This window comes from Lycium ferocissimum, unplaced genomic scaffold (genome assembly GCF_029784015.1).
Source record: "Lycium ferocissimum isolate CSIRO_LF1 unplaced genomic scaffold, AGI_CSIRO_Lferr_CH_V1 ctg4670, whole genome shotgun sequence".
NCBI lineage: Eukaryota > Viridiplantae > Streptophyta > Magnoliopsida > Solanales > Solanaceae > Lycium > Lycium ferocissimum.
In genome coordinates, this window is record NW_026725737.1 from 9,853 (window position 1) to 22,807 (window position 12,955).

Genomic DNA, 12,955 nt, shown 5'->3' on the forward strand with positions numbered 1-12,955 from the left:
TATCGTGTCCTCTAATACTTATTGTACATACTAATAGAAACCATAAGAAAATTGTTGGAATGTAGTGTCATTATCTTAGGTGTTATTAGTTTGTTGGACTGGCTTGCTTGTGTGGGGAAGAAATTTGTGGTTCTATGGGTAATTACTACTTCTAGAAATGAACATAACTTTGGTCGTCCATCTGTATTCCAATCTTAAGCAATAAATCAAAACTAAACCTTCTCTGATGAGAAGTCAATATCTTACCGGACAAGAAACAAACCTTCTTCTAAGCAATTCTTTAATCTTACTTAAGCATGCAGACTTCATTCATATCAATATTTAATAAGAATATCCTAATAGAAGATTTCAGCAGCAGGTCATGCTTCGATACAATTTTTGTCTGTTTTCAGTTCCTCAGTACTTATAAGGAACTTGATGTTTGTATAAGTCTATTAATGATTTGTTATGTGATATCTTATGATGCAATAGTTTCTTCATTGCCATATTGGAAAGATACCGGTAGGCCGATTCACCAGGATGTATACTGTCCCAAAACAAGTATTTCGAAGCATTTTTACAGACAGGACGGTGTTTGTTACAGAATGGACCTGCTTCATATGTGCCGCTGCCGCAACAACCACGTCTAGTTTTCACGAATCCTGTAAAATCGAGTAGTTCAGATCTTTTAAATGAGTGAAGGTGATGCTATCTCTTCATATATATACATATACATATATTTTTGTTGTGTATTGCTTAGTTGAGGGGAGTGGAAGCCTACCATATTTTTTTGGATGCTTGATCATGTGCATGAAGGGATGATATGCATCTGAATACAAAATTCTGCTTCCGAAAAGTGCTGCTTGTATTTCTTTTAGCAGCCTAGCAAGTTTCGCATTATAGGATTGAGCATCAAAGTTCTCCTCTTTAATGCACTTCCTCAAAAATAGGGACTTTGCAGTTATTTGTATTGGAAGACAACCAACAGGAGGAAGCCCAGCAACAAGCATCTTACGACATCCAAGATTATATAGATCCTGAAAGCGTAATCTAACAATGAGACTATGTACAACAAATGATCTTCTTTTTCTCACAATAGGATTATATATATTGATATAGAGTGTCAATTATATTACCTCAACAAAGTTTTGGAGCAGACTCTGCAAAAAATCTTGATATCCAGTTATATTAAATTGATGCCTCCTTGTTGGGATATCATAGAAATTGAAGATGAAATCGTTAGTCCCTGCACTGATAACAAACAAAGCAGCACTGACAAGTTTCTGAGCTTTCTCTTCTCCAATAATCCCCTGGAGTTTCTCTATGTAGTGCTCAAAATATTTTATTTGCTGGGACATGGGGATTGCTTTAGATGTTGCTGTGGTTAGGTCATCAAATCCAGAGCCAGCAGATGCGAAGCTGACCCCCGTTAGAAGATCATGGTTTGAAAGATATGGTTGTAGGAAAGGAGGAATATATTCTTTAAGGCCTAACATGGAAGCCATAAAGTCAGGAACAAGTTTTTCCATCTGAAAATCTTCCAGTTGCAATTCGGCCAGGGAAGTTTTGCCATAAGGGAGATGATTACCTTGAAATATGGTAGAGATGTAATTGTTGTTGCCAGTATCAACTGTAGAATCTCCAAAGATGAGGATGGCAGGGAACTTGGGCAGGGATTTTCCATAGCATATGGTGCAAAGTTGCACCAAGAGGATGAAAAGAAAGCAGGTAATTGCCATGGACAAAATCTAATTAGGTGTTCTTGGTTGTTGAGAAAATACTTGCAAGGGCTCTTATTTGGAACAGGTTCATTAGGAAATAACAGAAAAGTTTGACAGTCATAGTTGAACAAATGGCATTAAAATTATGCTTTACTAGAGCTAATCTTTACCCTCTTTTCCTATTTATGGTACTAAAATTTATCTTGGAGGAAAATGAATGTGCCTAATCTTGCATAAGAAAATAGAGATTCAATGATCTGAAAGTATTAGTAGTTGAGTAGACCTCATAATTGTGTGGCAGTTGCGGATTAAACAATATTAATGAAGGGCAAAAGAAAGCTGGAGAACGCTATGGTCCCTTGTTTTTTCAATTATTGAGAGTCAACTTATTCCTTATTCAATGAGGCTAATATTACTTAGATGCAGTGTTTTAAAAGGCGGGGGTCTTATGTATGCCTTGGCGAGGCGTAAGCTCGAGGCACGGCCATGTTCTTACGTATTTAATTTTTAATATTTTATAAAATAATATAATTACAATAAATATTTTTAAATAGGTAAAATTACATTAAAAAATTGTAAATAAATGAAATCTCTCTAAATGAAATCTCTCTCTCTCTCTCTCTCTCTATATATATATATATATGTGTGTGTGTGTGTGTGTGCGCGCGCGCGCGCGCACCTCACAAAAAACTAATCAAAGCAATCTATTATACACCACTTACAACTTGTAAATATATGTAAAATAATTTTACAAGTATAAACAATACAATGAAATAAAAGCTATTATGAAATGCAAATCAACTCTAACATCTTAATTTTCAAACAATAAAAAAATCACAATTTCTTCAAAAATTTTACTATCATATTATTCATTTTATCTCCTTATAAGCAAATAATCAATAAACTTTATCAGTATTATAATTAAAACGTAACTCCTTCATAAATAAAAATAAAGTTACTTTCAAATAGCGAAATAATAAAATATGATAATTTTTATACATAGACAAAAGACCAATGGCAAGTGAAAATGTACCATTCAGCTATGTATTTTAAAAGAAATATTAAGTGATATTGAACCTCACGATGTTCTCAAATAGTAAATATGCAATATTACGACTTGATATTTGAGTTAAACCCAATCTTCTCATTTCTATAGATATCATTCATTTGTTAAAGAAGTATGAGGGTCAACGATTTTAATTAATGAATTTAACATATAATTTGTGTAAGAAGTGTTAGGCAAGCCCCGAGCATTGGGCGTTAGACGTGTTTAGGGCGTACAATAGGGCATTTAGGGCATAAGCCCCACCGGAACTAAGCCTTGCTCGTGAGCCCCGGGACGTTTTGCCATTGCTTCGCCCCAAAGCGAGCCCCGGTGCGAAACCCGAAACTCGCCTTTTAAAACACTCGCTAGATGATTGAATTACATATCAAAAGTAATCATGGGTTATTGACTATTAATGGGAACACTATTGGGGGTTATTTTTAACATAGTTTAATGTTGAATAATCTGGAAATGGCTAGAAATCAGGTGTAATGCAGTCAACTTCAAGGCATTAAGCCTTTTTTTTAGGTGCACAAAATAACTGATGCATTTAAAACTACTGGTTTCTTTTTCTTCATAATTTGATTTGGCTTAAGCTGATTTCTTGAATTTGACTTTTTTTTTTTTTTTTTTTTTTTAAATGTTGTGTTTATTACCACCTAAGGAGCCTAGACTCATTTGTTATCATTAATATTAAGTCGTCTTAATACAACTACATATTTGAATTTTTAAAATGTTGTATTAAGATCTGAATACTAAATAATTGAGATAGTTTGTTTTTCTAACACCTGAATATATAAAACTTATCCTTATTTAGAAATTAATAAATATAAAATTTAATAAAATGCTAAATTAATCTAATACTACATATGAATAAAATATTTTTTAATTATTATGTGTGGTTGGTGGTGGTGATGGCTAGAGAGGTGGTTGTGGATGCCGATTGGGCATGAAGTTGATTAATGGTGGGTTGCGGGGTTGTAGCTAGTAGTGATGGTGATTGGTAGTAGAGTTTGATGATGGTTGTTGGTGGTAGGAGTTAATAGTAGTTTTGGATCATATTGATAGCTAATAGTGGTAGTGAGTAATGACTTGTTAGCGATATAACCTGGTGATTGGTGGTTGTTGTAGTAATGGTGGTTGGTCTTGATGAGTGTAAATAGTGCTAGTGGTAGTGACAATTAATTATAGTGAGTGACAGTGATGGTAGTTGTGGCAGAGGATGGTGGTTGTTGGTGGTGGGAAATTGCATGTAATTTTTAATTGTTGGCGGCAATGGAGGTTGTTGATAATGATGGACAATGGTGATAACGGTGTATGAATGGAATTTAATCGAGCTACCGTTCTTATAGAAATATTAGAATAAACATTTTAATGATATTAAGTTATATATATATATATATATATATATATATATATATATATATATATATATATATATATATATATATATATATATATAAATATAATATATATACATATATATAGTCACCTCTCTTAACAAAAGACATAAGGCAACTGCTGAATAATATTAAGAGACACAACGGATGTAGAGGAATGCCATCAATGATCTTATATATTTGGAGCCAAAATCCATATTTATCTATTTTCTCCATATTTTTTTATGGGTTTTATCTCATTTAAAAAATTAATTATGTGCTACATAAATCCCAAAAGTCACCTCTCTTAACAAAAGACTTTTTATGTGTAAGTAACATTGCTGAATAATATTAAGAGACACAACGGCTCATTAGAGGAAAGAAACGGAAACATCATTAGAGGAAAGAAACGGAAACATCATTAGAGGAAAGAAACGGAAACATTCTTATATATTTGGAGCCAATTAATGTCCATAAACATCCTTCAATTCGGTGACAGTAAATGATTAATTCATTGCCTCAAACTCATATATATTTTCCATCACTTTGGTCTGTTCTTTTTCTGACGTTTCATAACCATAGATAATATAATTGGTTAGCATGTATGGATGCCCATATACTCATAGCCAGCATGAGAAAGAAACGGATTTGAAAAATAGAGGCTAGCCTACTTTTGTGAGTTTTGTATAATATATATATATTACTATGCTTTCGATTTTCTTTTTTTTTAAACTATGTGTAAGTATATGTCATTGACAACATTTTGAGAATGCCTTTAATGATTATATCATTGTAAAGATGTCACACCCCAACCGTGAAGGGATGTGTCCCTTTTTCCAATCGACCGATTGCGGAAAGTCTACAAGTGAACCGTATTTAAATCGTGATATTAGGGAGTGAAATCAACTCAACTTTAATATAAATCATAAACATTAACCTCTCTCGGTATAACATATATATGAAAATATTTCAATGTGAACCGTGAGACAAGGCGAACAAAACACATCAACACTAAATGATAACCAAGCGGAATCTGGAGGCATAAGCCTCTAAGTTGTACTAAAATGCAACCACCTTATTATCGGGAGAGGGCTTACCCATTAACCCATTAATCATTAGTCAACTTTACCAACCCCATCTAAATATATGTATATACATGCATGCATCCTATTTGATGACTCGACCATGTTGAGGACGAGGTTACTCTTTGTTGTAAGGCATAAGTGTTATATGAGATTGGAAGTGTGAAAAATTTGGAGTTAAAAGTGAATTATGGGAACTAATATCTCATGAAATATGGGACCAAGAATGAATTATGGAAGGTGCACATGAAATCCAAAAGTGAAGTCTGGAGACTTAACGAAGAGAAAGTGGGTGGCCGGCCACATGATCACACACACACTGGGCGAGGATGATGATGCATCATCCTTATCATTTGCCTTAGAACTTCAAGAGAAAGAAAGGCATGATCAAAAGAAAGGACACAAAAGGCGAACCAGCCCCATGATATTGATCATGGAAATATGTTTCTCCTAGTTTTCATATATGTAGGGATGGTTACGTGTAAGCAAAAAATATGAGTAACAAAAGGGGAGATAGAGAGAAGGTATGATTCAATCTTGAAACAAGCCATTGAGGGCAATAGAACTACAACGTGAATATAGCCGTATGCTCGTAGGAAAAATCATTCCTCATGTTTAGGCTTATAACATACCATATCATATAATAATATATATCCTGAATGGGGCTGTTTGGGTGAGCAAGGGATGAGTCAATATTATCAGTATCTCGATATGAATTCTATGACGTAAAATGAAGGTTTAATGATCTATGTTGAAGTTATAGTGTTGCGGGCTGTTTTGGAAGATTTGTGTGATTTTAATATAGTCCTTGTAATCATGGAAAGATGCTAGTATATGGAACTCGGTAGTTTGTGAATTTGAAAGAAAAACGTGTCTAGGTGCAGTTGGGATATGTTATATGGGCATCTTAATTGCTTATCGATATTGTTATATGATATATATAGAAAATATTGTTATGAAATACATATATATATATATAAGTCCGAAGTGCCGCGAAATCTCGTAGCCAAGAGATATCATAAGAAGAGTCGGAGTGACCTATCGACGAGATTACCCTCCAATTATCGTTATTGAAGCTACGTTAATTTATCTTTTCAATTCAAGAAACACCATGTGGAGAATAGGAGATGTACTATTCAATAATGATTATATAAGTGATAAAGATAGGCTCAACTAAATAAAATAGCATTAGCTCAACTTCAACATGAAGAATAACATAGTGAACAACCGGATTTTTTCCAATCGACAAGAAAGATACTTTAATGAGAATACTTTGGAAAGTACTACAAGACAAGCCGTATAATTAAATCAAGGAAACAAGCTTCACGCATTATGGAAATAAGTGAAATCAACTCAAGTTTTAATGTTTTCTAAAAATTACCTAAATTAAAGTTTTACGATGAACATTATACCTCTCTCGGTAAACAAGAAGGATAAGGAATGTGTGAAAATATTTCAATGTGAACATATATATCGTGAGAAAAAAAGTAAGGTTAATCATTTTGGAACACCCTCGATACATATTTAACGGAAGACCTTTCAAATGACAACCTAAGCTATGAATATGGAGGCATGGAGAGTTCTTTTATACAAGTCATATAGGATGTTGTCACGACCCTAATTACCGATCGTGCGGGTACCTACCTTATTATCAATAGTAGGCGAACCCTTACCCATTAACCCATTAATCATTAGTCATGTGGTCATGTATTTAACTTCTTTAATCGTGATGTTATTTATACTAAGCAATCAATGATCATGTGGATGAATAAATAAATAAAATAAGTCATACTTAATAGATGATATAAGTGCGGAAGTCTTAACTATTACACCCCCAAGATCTGAAAGTCATCGTACAAAGACTCTACCAACGATGTCTAAAGAATAAAGTATATCTCAACTATAATAACAAATAATGTCTGGAATACAAATAGACATCTGAAAAGAGAGATCTTCAGGTGACATGGAATGGATAGAAGCTCACCCTCGGATCTGATCGAGCAAACTAGCTTCAAGCTAGAGATGTAATCTGGATGAAATCTCTAGAACACAATATGCACTCAAAAAGGGTGCAGCAATGCAGTATCAGTACAAACACTATGTACCGGTAAGCATCATAGGCCGACTAAGATTAGTTCACGCATATAAGTATAAAATCAATAAGATAAACAGATAGGCACTTAATACTCAAATCCAAGTCACAGAATATTCCATAACAGAGTCATAGCCTAAGATGAAGCTTCTAAACCACAAGTCTATCAAGTTTCAATAATCTCACCTGATAATCACAAGTCTAAGTTCCTACCCTGGGTAGGGTCACTAATCCACAATTTAACTCAGTCAATGGTCATCATTATATTACAATAGGCATTCAACATCCATACAAAAATTAGAAACAAACGAGCATATAATAGTGCAGAATAAAATGTGATGATGTGAAATGCAATGCACTGGCCAAATACACACTGTACACACATGCTACTGATGTCATAGCTCAGTAGTCATGACCTGCAGGGGACCCATGGTGTCCATGTACCACTCGTTCCGGATCCACTCCTCGGACCTGAGCATAAACCTCCTGTTACACCTCAAATTTTTTTTTCGTTGATGCACAGTGAATAAACTAACGAAGAGCACGAAGTGTATAGTATTTAAATAAGTAAGGAATGACATTTGATGACCCTAAGCAAGATTTCAAAGACATTCGATGTTAGACGAGAAAGTTGCCAAGAGAAAGCAAAGCATACGGTAAGTATCGGAAGAGATTTACAAGTAACAAGTTAATGATGCTTTAGAGAAGAGTTATAACATCCCTTATATTGCTAATGAGGTGATAAACAAGTGTCAAGAAGGTTCCATAAGGATTGGAGATCAAACGAGTCGACGAGAACGAGATCGGATTAACTAGGCATTGTACGGCCAAACATACTAGCCGTATAAAACATACGGACCGTATTGTTATATCCCGCATTTTGTGCGATCGGATAATTCAAGACAATTGCGGGAGGACGATAAGCAAGGCCCTATTTTTATTTTGTTAAGCCTATGAATGGCTTATGAAGCATTTAGAAGCGGAATTATTAAGAAAGGTCAAGGGCATGATGGAAAATTCGCAATACGTCTCGTGGAATTATGGAGGAAGACGAAGGGTAAATTTGGAATTTGGAAAACGGTTTTATGAATTACTACTTGTCATGAAAATACAATTGGGCTTGAAATTTTTTAAAAATTTTAAGGGCCCAACCGGCCATGGGCATGGCCCAAGCCCATGTGGGGTGTAAGTGACAATTTAAAAAAAGATGACCAAGTCATCTTCATTCCATAATTCTCTAGAAAATTCAAGACTTGGAGAACAAAGAAAAGAAAGAGAAATCATAAGGGGCTATTCGGCCACCCCTATACTCACAAGAACTTTGGAAAATTTTTCTTCAAAAATTATTTTCTTCCACCCAAACACTCCATGGAAGGGTCCTTAACAAAGTGGAGTTGTTATTGAAGCAAGAAAAACACACACTCATAAGTGGAAATTCAAGCAAGTTGGAGGATTAAAGGAGGAGGTAAGAATTTATTCTCTTTACATGTTATGGATATTATTGCATGTTGTAGTATACAAAAAGAAGTGAAATTCATGAGAAATATGAAAAAGGGGTGGTGGCCGTGTATATATATACATGTATGTGTGTGTGGAAATTATGTGCCAACTATTTTGTTTAGTGTTTGGTTGTTATTGTTGCGAATGTTATGTTGATAATGGAAGTTGAATGATTTTGGAAAGGTTGTAGTTGTGTATGTAGGAAGGTGGCCGTATGGTATGTTGTATGTATAGCCGTGTATAGGTGTTGAGTGGTGAAAGAAGATGAGCCAATTTTATTTAGTATTTTGGTTGTTGTTGTGTTGTGAATACTATGTTGCTAATGAATGCCTAATAATCTTGTGAAGTTGTAGAAATTGGAGACTTGTGATTGAAGTATTTAAATTGAATATAGTGTTCTTGCTTGCATGGAGGATAATGAGACTTGTATGATATTGTTGGTATATGAATTATTAGGTTGTTATTGTTTTCATTGGAGTTGGAAGGTCTTGATGGAAGTAGTATATTGATTAAGTTGTTAGAATGTATCTTGGATTGAAATTGGAAATTGTTAATATGGTTGCGATATTATGATTGATAGTTTGGCCGGGTTGAATTCCGGATTGTTGTTGATGAGAATTGGCTAAGATGATTTTGGGGAATGATGTATTTACAGAGGAAGTCTTTGCCGAAATTTCGGTAGCCAAGTGTTGTTTTAAGAATTCAATTCTAAAGGCACTAATCATGTTTGGTAAACATGACCAATTTGTAGATTCTGGCGAAGTTGGAGCTTGAATTTGGAATAGCATAAGGAGCGAAAAGAGGTATGTAAGACCTTACTTTCTTTCTTTGGCATGTCCTAGACGTATAGGCTTGATTTCGCGCCTCGGGGACTTCCCTAACTCTAGAAATCCGAGATTGAAAAATAGTTACTATTCATTCAAAGGCATTGAACCAAAAACTTGAACAGTGAACGAAAGGTCGAAACACCCTAGGACTTGCAAGAATAAGACCCGATCACCCCAAGACTTCCATAAGAAACATTATGAAACGTATTATACGTAAATTTGATATGCCACCTCAGCCGACCCGAGGTGGGCCCACTCTTCCCGAATTCTTTCCTATGGTCCCCTTTGACTTATTTTCATTCTATAGTTAAGGAAAGTTCTTGGTTATTATTTTAACTACTAAATAATAGTCGCTTTAACAAATCCATTGATTCCAAAACACGATTCTTTTCCTCCTATGGCTCCCTTCGGTTTATTTCAATATTACAGTTAAAGGAAACTTTTGGATATTATTCCGACTACTAAATAAGAATTGTTTTAACTAAACCCTTAACCCCAATATGATTTTTTTTCCTCACTAAAAGTTTTAGTGTTTTCCAAAATATTCCCTTTCTTCAAAAACCAAGTTTTACAATATAGAAAGTCTTAGTGACTAAAGCAACGGCTATGATTCTATGATGACTAGGATCCTATGAGGACTATGATTCTATGATACCTATGATTCTATGATGTCAGCTATGCTATGTCTACAACCCGATATGCTATGACATGTTCTATGTTGATAGTCTCGCCTTATGATTATCGTTCCTTCAAGGTGAGACAAAGCGACCATGATTACTCCATAAAGCGATCGGAGGGTTCCGACCTTACGTCACTCCGATAAGTACATGATTTCCCTTGGGCTCCCCTGCATGCTATGGTGTATATATATATATATGTATAAAAATGTATTTGGGGAAAATTGGGAAAAAGGGCAGAGCGCTATGGGCGCTGGGCTATACTCACGGTGCATGTATCCGTACTTGACTTGATATCATCCCGGACGCGGGATGCCCGGACGCGGGATTTATGGCTGAGCTGGAGTATTCCGGCGCTATGTGTGGGCGAGCTATGTTATGATACACTACGCTATCGGTGCTATGATACACTATGCTATGCTATAATACTATGATATATTACGCTATGCTATGATACTATGACATAAATTCTATTTTCTATGTCTATGAAAAGAAATGTTTTTTTTTCAAAAAGGGAAAAATAAGCATGCATGGTATTCGGCCTGAAAGAGGTGTTTCTATGCACAGGTTACTTTCTTACCTCAGTATATATATCCATGACCCCACGGTATTGTTACTTATAATCTATACTCCTGTTTATGTTATTTTCCATGTCTTACATACTCGGTACACTATTCGTACTGACGCCCCTTCATGTGGGCGCTGCGTTTCATGCCGCGCAGGTCAGCAGACAGCCGGATCTGATTCCTAGGAGTTCTCAAAGAAGATTTTTGCGGCGCTCCGGATGTTTCGGAGCCCCGGTCCCTTGGTATTACTTTTGTGTATATATATATTCGGGCACGGCAAGACGCGGCCCTTTCTATGTATATGTGTACTATGTTTAGAGGCTCGTAGACGGATATGTACAAAGTAGCTATTTGTACTCCTGATTGTTCCCGTCGCTGTGTAGTGTGACCGTAAAGCTTATTAGTTTATGTTCATAATCGTGCTATGTATGTTAATGCTAGTCAAAAAAAAAAACGGTGTAGTTCATGCGTGCAATAAGAGTCAGCGGGTTCGCTCGGCTCCGAATATGGGGTCGGGTGCCCATCACACCTTAGTAAGGTCGGGGTGTGACAAAGTGGTATCGAAAAGTGTCGGTCTAGGGGTTTGTCTACGAGCCGTGTCCAGAGAGTCTTGTTTATGGGTGTGTAGCGCGCCACACTTATAGACAAGGAGGTCACAGGGCATTTAGGAAATTTGACCTTCCTTGTATCTAGATCGTGCGATAGAGCTATAATAAGAGGTTTTCCTTCTTTCTAATTCGGTGTTACATTTTCAGCGACGCCTGTGAAGATGAAAGCAACGGCCGCCGAGAAGGATAAGATAGCAGCAGAAAGGCGGAGGCCGGTAAATATTGAGGAGGGTGAGTCCCATAACGAGGCCACCTCTCGTGCTGTTCGCACTCCGCCGATGTTAGGGGAGCAAGAAGGAGCTCCCATTCCAGCTCCAGCACCTCCAGCTTCCCCACCTGAGGCTCCAATTCAGGAGATGAGACAGGCTATCCTTCTGTTAACTCAAATAGTAGCCACTCAGGCTCAACAACGGGTGTGGGATGCGGTGATGGGGGTCGCGAGAAAAAGGACTAGAAGGGAGTACGAAGGGGACAGTACGGGGAGCATTTTGAGTATTCGGGACCGGATCGGAGTGCCGAGTTTTGGGCTCCGACATAGAGCCGACTTCGGCGATGCGGGGCGCCCCAACCGCGGCGCGCGCGATGTGACAGGCCACACTCGGGACGGTGTTACTTAGATACGAGGTGTTTTTGTTTGTACGCGGTCGGATTGGCCATGTGATGCGCGATTGCCCGCGGAGGTATGATAGAGATCAAGCTCGGCCCGCCGGGTCGGTCGGGGCTATGGAGTTTTGGGTTCCCGGTATAGCGGTGAGTCTAGCCGAGGAGACCACCGCATCACGATGCCTTCGGTGCCGTAAATTACATGCGGGGCCGTGTCGCGCGGGTACAGATGTTTGCTATGCCTGTGCTAGGTCGGGTCATTTTATGCGCGACTGCCCATCTCGACATGGCAGAAGTAGGGTCCAGCCCACGAGAGTAGTAGTTGACCCGCCGTTATTGGTGCGCCCTCCAGTGCAAAGGTCCCAGATATTAGCAGACCGACATAGAGACCGAGAAGGCATACCCAGTTCGAGTAGACCCCAGTATTATACCCATGTGCTAGCGGGCCGATAGGATCCTGAGCTATCCCCTGATGACGTACCAGGTATATTACTAGTATTTTTCTATAATATCTATACATCGACTGATTTAGGTTTTACGATGTTATATATATCGCGCCTTATATTATTGAGCGTATTGGGTTGGGAACTCGATAGAAGCCGTGTAGGTTGGGACGGACTAGACTAGCAGAAAGGGGAGAAGGATGTGTTAGACCTAAATTGGACCAGGACAATTCAAGTCTCAATAAGAAGGACTTATTAACTCAAGGCCAGCGTTCAGAGCGAAGTTAATTGGCTTATGATTAATCGGCCTACAAGTAACACGGGCTTCTAAAATGGATATATTAAGCGATATGTGAGTCACCTATGGAGGAGACCTCCCCAAAGTGTCACAATACACTATAAGGCCAGTTTAACATTCGAGGACGAATGTTCT

The 12,955-nt window shown here is 37.2% G+C and overlaps 1 pseudogene; it reads right to left on the reverse strand.

The window, feature by feature from the left end:
* Positions 1-286: 286 nt before the first annotated feature.
* LOC132044505 (GDSL esterase/lipase At2g30220-like) overlaps positions 287-12,955 on the reverse strand; it is a 30,125-nt pseudogene continuing 17,456 nt past the window's right edge.